Below are 9,693 nucleotides of genomic sequence, written 5' to 3'. Positions count from 1 at the left end.
CTGGTTCTGTATAAACTGCAAGATAATGCATGAGGTGTTTACAATGGTCATAACTGCTGCGGTGAGCTGAACGGGCTCCATGCTTGCCATGCAATGGCGTCTGCTCAGGCAATCCAGGGAAAAGGGTGCAAAATGATTGTCTGCCATTGCTTTCACAGAGGGAGGGCTGACTGATGATATTTACCCATAACCACCTGTGACAAATTTTTGGCCCCATCAGGCATTGGGAGCTCAGCCCAGAATTCCAATGGGCAGCAGGGACCATGGGAACTGTGGGATAGCTACCCACAGTGCATCACTCCCAATGTCGACGCTTGCCACGGTACTGCCACCGAATTAATGTGCTTAGTGTGGGTGCATGCACTTGACTTTCTACAATCTGTTCCCAAAAATCAACTTCTGTGAAATAGGAGTAATTTTGTAGTGTAGACAAAGCCTTATTAGTTGTCACGGAGAGTGGGGGAGTCCAGGCCCTGCACCCCTCTTCCTGGGATCCACTGAGACTCTCAGCCAGCCAGTAAAACAGAAGGTTTATTGGACAACAGGAACACAGTCCACAACAGAGCTTGTGGGTACAACCAGGACCCCTCAATCACGTCCTTCTGGGGGAGCAGGGAGCTTAGACCCCAGCCCTGGGGTTCCCTCTCCCCAGCCCCAAACTGCAAACTCAACCCACCCAGCAGGTTCCCTGCTGCAGTCTCCGTCCACATTCCTGGGCAGAGGTGTTACCTCCCCCTCCCTCTCCTGGCTCAGGTGACAGGCTCTCAGGTCTCCCATCCCCAGGGCACATTCCCAGGTCAACACTCCCCCCTCCCTGCTGAGTCACATCGTCACATTAGTTTATTAAGGTGTCATAGGATTCCTCATTGTTTTTGTGGGTACAGACTAACATGGCTATCCCTCTGATACTTGTCACTCTGCTGAGGATGTTATCTTAACAATTGACCATCTCGCTGATCAGATTAACAGGTAGTGTGTTATGGACAAAGTCATTCAGCCAGAGCCAGATCTCTGGATAAATCACTCTCCTATTTGAGCTCTGAGTTGGGGATTTCAAGTCAAGCAGAGGATGAACTTATCAGCCCCTTACAAAAAGCCAGTGTACGCAGACACGGTGACTCAGCTCCCTGCGTAAAACCCTGCCATTCCCCAGACCCTGCAACCCTAGCACTGAAAAGCCACAGCCCTGAGCCACAGCTGTCATCTCCCCAGAACACCCGACGCGGGCAGAGACACGAGACGTTGGCTTCTCTCTCTGCAGAGCTCAGAGGTGATTTACTCCCCAGCAAGAGCGGGGCATCCCCAGGTTTCTTCTCCAGCAGAATCGGCCAATGCCTGACGTGTCCTTATTTGCAGGTGTCCCGTCACAGGTGCAGCTGGTGGAGTCCGGAGGGGGTGTGAAAAAGCCCGGAGCCTCTCTCCGCCTCTCCCGCAAAGCCTCCGGGTTCCCCTTCACGGATTAGTGCATGGAGCGGGTCTGTCAGGCTCCCGGGAAGGAGCTGGAGTGGGTCGCCGTATCAGCAGCGGCAGTGGGAGTAGTACTTGGGAGTCTGATGCAGCCAAAGAGCGATTCACCATCTCCAGGGACAATCCCAGCAACCTGCTGTGTCTGCAGCTGACCGGCCTGAAGCCCGAGGACACCGCCCGCTATCGCTGTGCCAGACACCCCCCCCTCCCCCCGCCGCCCTGCACAGTGAGGGGAAGCCGGTCTGAGCTCAGACAAAAACCTCCTGGGGCGGTTCCCAGAGAAAGTCCCGGCTGGTTTGGTGCTGCCAATCCGCGCGCTGGGAGCTCACAAGAGAAAGCAATTTCTTCCGTTTGAAATGGGGGAAATGAACCCGGCTGTACAGTCAGATCTAGATCCACAGGAGGCGGAGATACCGGGAACCGGGTGTCCCGCACTGGCTGTCTTGGGGATTCACTCGGTCCCAGATATTCTATTGCAGACACTGATAAGGGTTCAAAGGAATTATTATCTGTCCAAGAGAACTCCAGATATTCCCATGTTCGCCTCTCCGTTCCCGTGTGAGGATGGAAAGCAGCATTGGTGAAAACACAAACCCTGGCATCTATAAAGGGAACCGAATCCCTATTTGTCTATGCCAAAGAGCTGTGTGGGACATGTTTTAAGATGTTATACATGTATTCCACTCCCTGCCCTGTACATTGTCTCACTCCGATTAACCTCAACAATGAACTGGTCTCCAAACAGTCTGAGAGCCGAGTACCATGGCGCATTATGGATTCAACTATCCATCCTTGCCGTCTGAGCACCACTCAGTAAAACAGGCTGTGACGAAGTGGGACTGTTCTTAATGTTTCCTCTGAATAGTGTGGGGGTGCCTCAGTTTCCCCTAGGCAGTTCTTAAGTATCTAGGGGGTGGGGTAAGGGTGTATGATCATTGCAGAGCCCTAGAGGGCAGGTGTGTGCAGGAGTCTGGACACAGAGAATGGCCAACTCCCTGTTTCCTGGCAACTGATGGCCTGGGCCCTTCCCCCCTGCAAGGTGAGAGCTAAAGGGTTGGAGAACAAAGGAATCAGGTGACCACCTGGCCCGGGAAAGGAACAAAGCCCAGAGGAGGAGGGGCTGGAGGGGGTTTTCAGTTTGGGGCTGGCTGGGACATGGAGTGAAGTGCAGACGTGGTTGTCTGGCTCACTGCCCCCCAAAATGGACCCAGCTGAGGGGTCCCATTCTCTGCACCTGCAAGCTCTGTTTTAGACCATGTTCCTGTCGTCTAATAAACCTTCTGTTTTACTGGCTGGCTGAGAGTCACGTCTGACTGCGAAGTTGGGGTGCAGGACCCTCTGGCTTCCCCAGGAGCACCGCCTGAGCGGACTCGCTGTGGGAAGCGCACGGAGAGGCAGAGGATGCTGAATGCTCCGAGGTCAGACCCAGGAAGGTGGAAGCTGTGTGAGCTGTGTGTCCTGAAGACAGGCTGCTCACAGAAAGGCGACTACCCCAGAGTCCTGACTGACTTCATGGGGAGCAGTTCCAGAGCATCGCCCAGGAACTCCGTGACAACTGGTGGCAGCGGTGGGATGTACTGCACCCCGTGGATGGCGCTTCCTGCAGTAAGTGACTGGGGAGCAGTAACACGAAGGGGGATTGCCGAGGACCAGGCCTGCTGAAGGCTCAGAAAGGAGCGGTTTCGGGGGGCGGTTAACCCCTGGGAGTGTGTGACCAGTGAGAGGGACTGTGCAGTAATGGGGTCCCCCTGGGGACTGCAGTGAGCAGTCTCAGGGGCGGAGGAGTCTGCAGCTCGACCCTGGCAAAGAGGTGGTGACCTCGAGAAGGGCTGGCACACTAGGGGTTCTCCCTGGAAACCATGGGGAGCTGAGAACACACGGGCCTGTGAGTCCACAACAACTTGGGAGGAGCGGAGTGATGGCCTGTCACCGTCTCCTTAAGAAGGACATTGTAACCCTGTGCAAAAAGAGAGGGTTGAGCGTTGGAAAGTTCACCAAAGCAGAGTTAATCGTGCAGCTGGAGGAGGATGACCGCTCTAAGGAACAGATTCCTGACCCCAACTGGGGCTATAGCAGGATCTGGGAGCAGCTGGAGTGGGAGCCAGGCATCGCCAAGACTCCTTTCCCCGACCAGACGGGGGTCTTCACGATCGGGTTCCCCATCGGGGGATCGAGACGGACGGGATTGGAGCTGAGTCTGAGAGAGCAAGAGGACCGTGGGAGACAGCGAGAGCCCGAGAAAGAGCTGCAGAAGCAGCAGCAGCATGAACTGGGGGTGGTGGGGCGGAGAGGCCTAGGGGACCTCCCCGGGGTGAGTGGGGATAGATCCCGGGGGGCCAGTTCCGCAGGGAACCTCGAGACTAAATTGCTGCCCCTGGTTAAGGGGGGGGGGTGTGGATGCCACCTCACTGCCTTTGAGCAGGCTGGAGATTTGAACCAGGGGGACCCTGCGGAAAAGCCCCGGTGTCTAGCTCCCTTGCTGGGTCCCAAGGCCATAGACTCCGTCAGCCAGACGGTTGGGGATGTGGACAGGCTCCCACTCCTGACCCCAACCTATATGTCTGTGTGGAGTTTCCTGGGGCCAGGCCCCTCGGACCTCCAGTGGGAGCAGAAGGTGATGGTCAATGGGGAGACATTCTTGGGGTGGCCAAAGGGCATGGGCTGCATAAACCTTCCCACATGCGGCCTGCGAGTGCTATCAACCACCCCTGACCTAAGGGAGGGTGTGAAACTGGAAGGGCCTGGTGTAACTCCTACCAAGGAATGGGAGAGATGCTGGGGCATCCATGGGAACGTTGGTGGCTTCGAACTTCCCCAGGTCACCGGCTAAAGTGACCCCGCTCAGTTCGATCTCGAAGGGGGGAGAGATGTGACGAAGTGGGACTGTTCTTAATGTTTCCTCTGAATAGTGTGGGGGTGCCTCAGTTTCCCCTAGGCAGTTCTTAAGTATCTAGGGGGTGGGGTAAGGGTGTATGATCATTGCAGAGCCCTAGAGGGCAGGTGTGTGCAGGAGTCTGGACACAGAGAATGGCCAACTCCCTGTTTCCTGGCAACTGATGGCCTGGGCCCTTCCCCCCTGCAAGGTGAGAGCTAAAGGGTTGGAGAACAAAGGAATCAGGTGACCACCTGGCCCGGGAAAGGAACAAAGCCCAGAGGAGGAGGGGCTGGAGGGGGTTTTCAGTTTGGGGCTGGCTGGGACATGGAGTGAAGTGCAGACGTGGTTGTCTGGCTCACTGCCCCCCAAAATGGACCCAGCTGAGGGGTCCCATTCTCTGCACCTGCAAGCTCTGTTTTAGACCATGTTCCTGTCGTCTAATAAACCTTCTGTTTTACTGGCTGGCTGAGAGTCACGTCTGACTGCGAAGTTGGGGTGCAGGACCCTCTGGCTTCCCCAGGAGCACCGCCTGAGCGGACTCGCTGTGGGAAGCGCACGGAGAGGCAGAGGATGCTGAATGCTCCGAGGTCAGACCCAGGAAGGTGGAAGCTGTGTGAGCTGTGTGTCCTGAAGACAGGCTGCTCACAGAAAGGCGACTACCCCAGAGTCCTGACTGACTTCATGGGGAGCAGTTCCAGAGCATCGCCCAGGAACTCCGTGACAACTGGTGGCAGCGGTGGGATGTACTGCACCCCGTGGATGGCGCTTCCTGCAGTAAGTGACTGGGGAGCAGTAACACGAAGGGGGATTGCCGAGGACCAGGCCTGCTGAAGGCTCAGAAAGGAGCGGTTTCGGGGGGCGGTTAACCCCTGGGAGTGTGTGACCAGTGAGAGGGACTGTGCAGTAATGGGGTCCCCCTGGGGACTGCAGTGAGCAGTCTCAGGGGCGGAGGAGTCTGCAGCTCGACCCTGGCAAAGAGGTGGTGACCTCGAGAAGGGCTGGCACACTAGGGGTTCTCCCTGGAAACCATGGGGAGCTGAGAACACACGGGCCTGTGAGTCCACAACAACTTGGGAGGAGCGGAGTGATGGCCTGTCACCGTCTCCTTAAGAAGGACATTGTAACCCTGTGCAAAAAGAGAGGGTTGAGCGTTGGAAAGTTCACCAAAGCAGAGTTAATCGTGCAGCTGGAGGAGGATGACCGCTCTAAGGAACAGATTCCTGACCCCAACTGGGGCTATAGCAGGATCTGGGAGCAGCTGGAGTGGGAGCCAGGCATCGCCAAGACTCCTTTCCCCGACCAGACGGGGGTCTTCACGATCGGGTTCCCCATCGGGGGATCGAGACGGACGGGATTGGAGCTGAGTCTGAGAGAGCAAGAGGACCGTGGGAGACAGCGAGAGCCCGAGAAAGAGCTGCAGAAGCAGCAGCAGCATGAACTGGGGGTGGTGGGGCGGAGAGGCCTAGGGGACCTCCCCGGGGTGAGTGGGGATAGATCCCGGGGGGCCAGTTCCGCAGGGAACCTCGAGACTAAATTGCTGCCCCTGGTTAAGGGGGGGGGGGGTGTGGATGCCACCTCACTGCCTTTGAGCAGGCTGGAGATTTGAACCAGGGGGACCCTGCGGAAAAGCCCCGGTGTCTAGCTCCCTTGCTGGGTCCCAAGGCCATAGACTCCGTCAGCCAGACGGTTGGGGATGTGGACAGGCTCCCACTCCTGACCCCAACCTATATGTCTGTGTGGAGTTTCCTGGGGCCAGGCCCCTCGGACCTCCAGTGGGAGCAGAAGGTGATGGTCAATGGGGAGACATTCTTGGGGTGGCCAAAGGGCATGGGCTGCATAAACCTTCCCACATGCGGCCTGCGAGTGCTATCAACCACCCCTGACCTAAGGGAGGGTGTGAAACTGGAAGGGCCTGGTGTAACTCCTACCAAGGAATGGGAGAGATGCTGGGGCATCCATGGGAATGTTGGTGGCTTCGAACTTCCCCAGGTCACCGGCTAAAGTGACCCCGCTCAGTTCGATCTCGAAGGGGGGAGAGATGTGACGAAGTGGGACTGTTCTTAATGTTTCCTCTGAATAGTGTGGGGGTGCCTCAGTTTCCCCTAGGCAGTTCTTAAGTATCTAGGGGGTGGGGTAAGGGTGTATGATCATTGCAGAGCCCTAGAGGGCAGGTGTGTGCAGGAGTCTGGACACAGAGAATGGCCAACTCCCTGTTTCCTGGCAACTGATGGCCTGGGCCCTTCCCCCCTGCAAGGTGAGAGCTAAAGGGTTGGAGAACAAAGGAATCAGGTGACCACCTGGCCCGGGAAAGGAACAAAGCCCAGAGGAGGAGGGGCTGGAGGGGGTTTTCAGTTTGGGGCTGGCTGGGACATGGAGTGAAGTGCAGACGTGGTTGTCTGGCTCACTGCCCCCCAAAATGGACCCAGCTGAGGGGTCCCATTCTCTGCACCTGCAAGCTCTGTTTTAGACCATGTTCCTGTCGTCTAATAAACCTTCTGTTTTACTGGCTGGCTGAGAGTCACGTCTGACTGCGAAGTTGGGGTGCAGGACCCTCTGGCTTCCCCAGGAGCACCGCCTGAGCGGACTCGCTGTGGGAAGCGCACGGAGAGGCAGAGGATGCTGAATGCTCCGAGGTCAGACCCAGGAAGGTGGAAGCTGTGTGAGCTGTGTGTCCTGAAGACAGGCTGCTCACAGAAAGGCGACTACCCCAGAGTCCTGACTGACTTCATGGGGAGCAGTTCCAGAGCATCGCCCAGGAACTCCGTGACACAGGCTATTTAACATTCCCTTGTTTCCCCATACACCCCCCCACCCCATCTATCCATCCATCAACAGTCATCCTTCCTATCTATCTATCTATCTATCTATCCCCGCTCACGGTGCTTAGCCAGAGGAACCTCTCTCTTATATGAAGGGGTCTCTATGCAAATCAAGAGCTAATCACCTTGTTTAAATCCTGCCAAGTCTCTGGCCCTGCAGCTCCTGCCAGAAGAAGACGCAGGTTTTTCCACACTCTCACTTTCACTCTGCCCCTCGGAATTTCTTACACAAAACCCAGGAAGATGAGAGTTTGGCTGAACTTAATTCTCACTCTGTCAATTCTCCCAGGTAACTATTAAAGAACAAAGTGTACGCCCCTCCGGGTTCCTGAGCGTGATAGAATCAGGGGTCTAAAGAAATCTCTATTTTCAGCGGCCAGGCTGCGGGTCCTGCTGGTGGAGTCCGAAGGGATTGGAAAAAACCTGGAGCCTTCGGGTTCACCGTCAGCAGTTATCTCATGGATTGGATGGATCCGTCTGGCCCCCGGGAAGGGGCTGGAGTGCCCAGTGGGTTTTGCATCAAACCCAATGAATGGAGCGAATTCCTCAAATCCTCAGCCAGCGTCAAGTCACACAACTGCTTTCACTAGATTCGAGTTACTCTCGATTTACACCCGTGAGGATCTCGCCCTTTAAGCAAAAGGGGATGTTTAGCGCATTAAAGCTACAGAGGGTGATTAGTACATTATAACCGGTGTGGGGCCCCTCACCTTGGCGTCTCCGCCCTTCACAAGCGCTTATTGCCTTTATCCCCACAAGGCCGGGGAACTATCACAGCCCCTGGTTCAAAGAGGAGGGACGGACGCCGGGACATGCAAATGGGCAATGCAGAGTCCGGGTGGGGCTGTGGGGCAGAGATCACCCAGCGCCTGACTAAGCCCCACTGGCAGAGCCTGGGAATATGGGCACAGCTGCGACTTCCCAAAGGACTGAGGGATTCTTTTCACCCCACTGACATCTGTAAATCAAAGCCTTGACTCTCAGCTGGTACCAATGGGTGTTGCTGAGACATCCCGACCCACAATAAATCTCTGCAATTTCATAATTTCACCATGGAGATAAAAGACCCCGCCCCTCAGCCCTTGATGACATCACTCAGCCCAGCGCTGGTCCTCGGGTCAAGGGGGACAGTCACGTGACCCAGGCTTCTAAGATCGGGGTCACTGCAGTTGCAGACAGAGGCTGAGGCAGAGGGAGAAAAAGACCCCGGGATGGAGAGAGACCAGAACGCGGCTTCTACTGAACAACATAGAGCCCAGTGCTCCCTCCATCCTTCCGTGAAAGTCCCATCCTAGATTAGGCAACCCCTGAATTTTAACTGCCAGGATTTCCATTGTTATAAACAAGCGTGCCTCAGTTTCCTCTTGGAGCCAGAAAGTCTCACATGCGCCGCCCCCGTTCTCCTGCCAAATATTTTTCTCTCCAACCCTCTGATCCCAAGGCCATGAAGAACAAGGGGTGTCCTGCACTGAACCACCCGAAACATGCTCTGTCAGGCCATAAGATGGTGTTGAGGGGTGAGAGATCACTTCAGTCCTCCCCGGGATAACAGTATCATCAGGATCCGGCCGCCCAGGCGCTGCACAGCACAGAGGAAGGGACCGTCTGCACCGATAGTTAATCACCCAAAATAGTAAGGGTAAGAGTGTGTGTCTCTTATAAGGAGCGGGGCATGCAAATAAGGAGGAGAGTTTCCTGTTTAAATGTGTCCCTCTCCCTGCACAGGCTGCAGCCGGAGACACAATCCGCAGCCCCCTGGGTCTGTGCAGTGACCAGCCAGTCCCCTGAGAACTTTCCCCTCCAACACCAGGGAAAATGCGATTTTTGCTCCTTTTATTTTTCGCTGCAGCAGCTTTGGAAGGTATTTTCCTCCTCTGAATAACTGACAAAGTTAGAAGAATAGTTTCTTACCTCTGCTTTTATGCCGATATTAATGGCCTCTCTTTATTCCCAGGTGTCCGGTCCCAGAAGCTGGTGGAGTCCGGAGGGGGTGTGAAAAAGCCCGGAGACTCTCTCCGCCTCTCCTGCAAAGCCTCCGGCTTCACCTTCAGCAGCTACCACATGCACTGGGTCCGCCAGGCTCCCGGGAAGGGGCTGGAGTGGGTGGCTGAGATTAGAGCCGATGCATCCAAGCAATGGTATTCCCCGGCTGTTCAAGGGCGATTCACCATCTCCAGGGATAACGCCAAGAGTGAGCTGTATCTGCAGATGACCGGCCTGAAGCCCGAGGACACCGCCCGCTATTACTGTGCGAGACACACAGTGAGAGTAAAACGGCCCATGCTAATACCAAAACCGGAGCTGCGGGACTTCCCGCGCCGGCCGCGTGGGGGCAGCAACGACACAAGCAAAACTCTCCTGTCGGGGCCGCAGGAGGGGCAAGGGCCGTCAGGACGGAAACCTCCGACATCGCGGGTTAACTCTTTCATGTCCGGACTACGTCCCCCCTCCCAGCGCATTGCGGAGCGCTGCTCGCCTCACGCAAACTGCTCTTCTCGTGCGAGTGAACTGGGGATCTCCGGGGAGCGAAGC

The sequence above is a fragment of the Caretta caretta genome, chromosome 13 (assembly GCF_965140235.1).
Source record: "Caretta caretta isolate rCarCar2 chromosome 13, rCarCar1.hap1, whole genome shotgun sequence".
NCBI classification, from domain to species: domain Eukaryota; kingdom Metazoa; phylum Chordata; order Testudines; family Cheloniidae; genus Caretta; species Caretta caretta.
The sequence above is the reverse complement of the archived record's forward strand: the minus strand, read 5'-3'. Positions refer to the sequence as shown.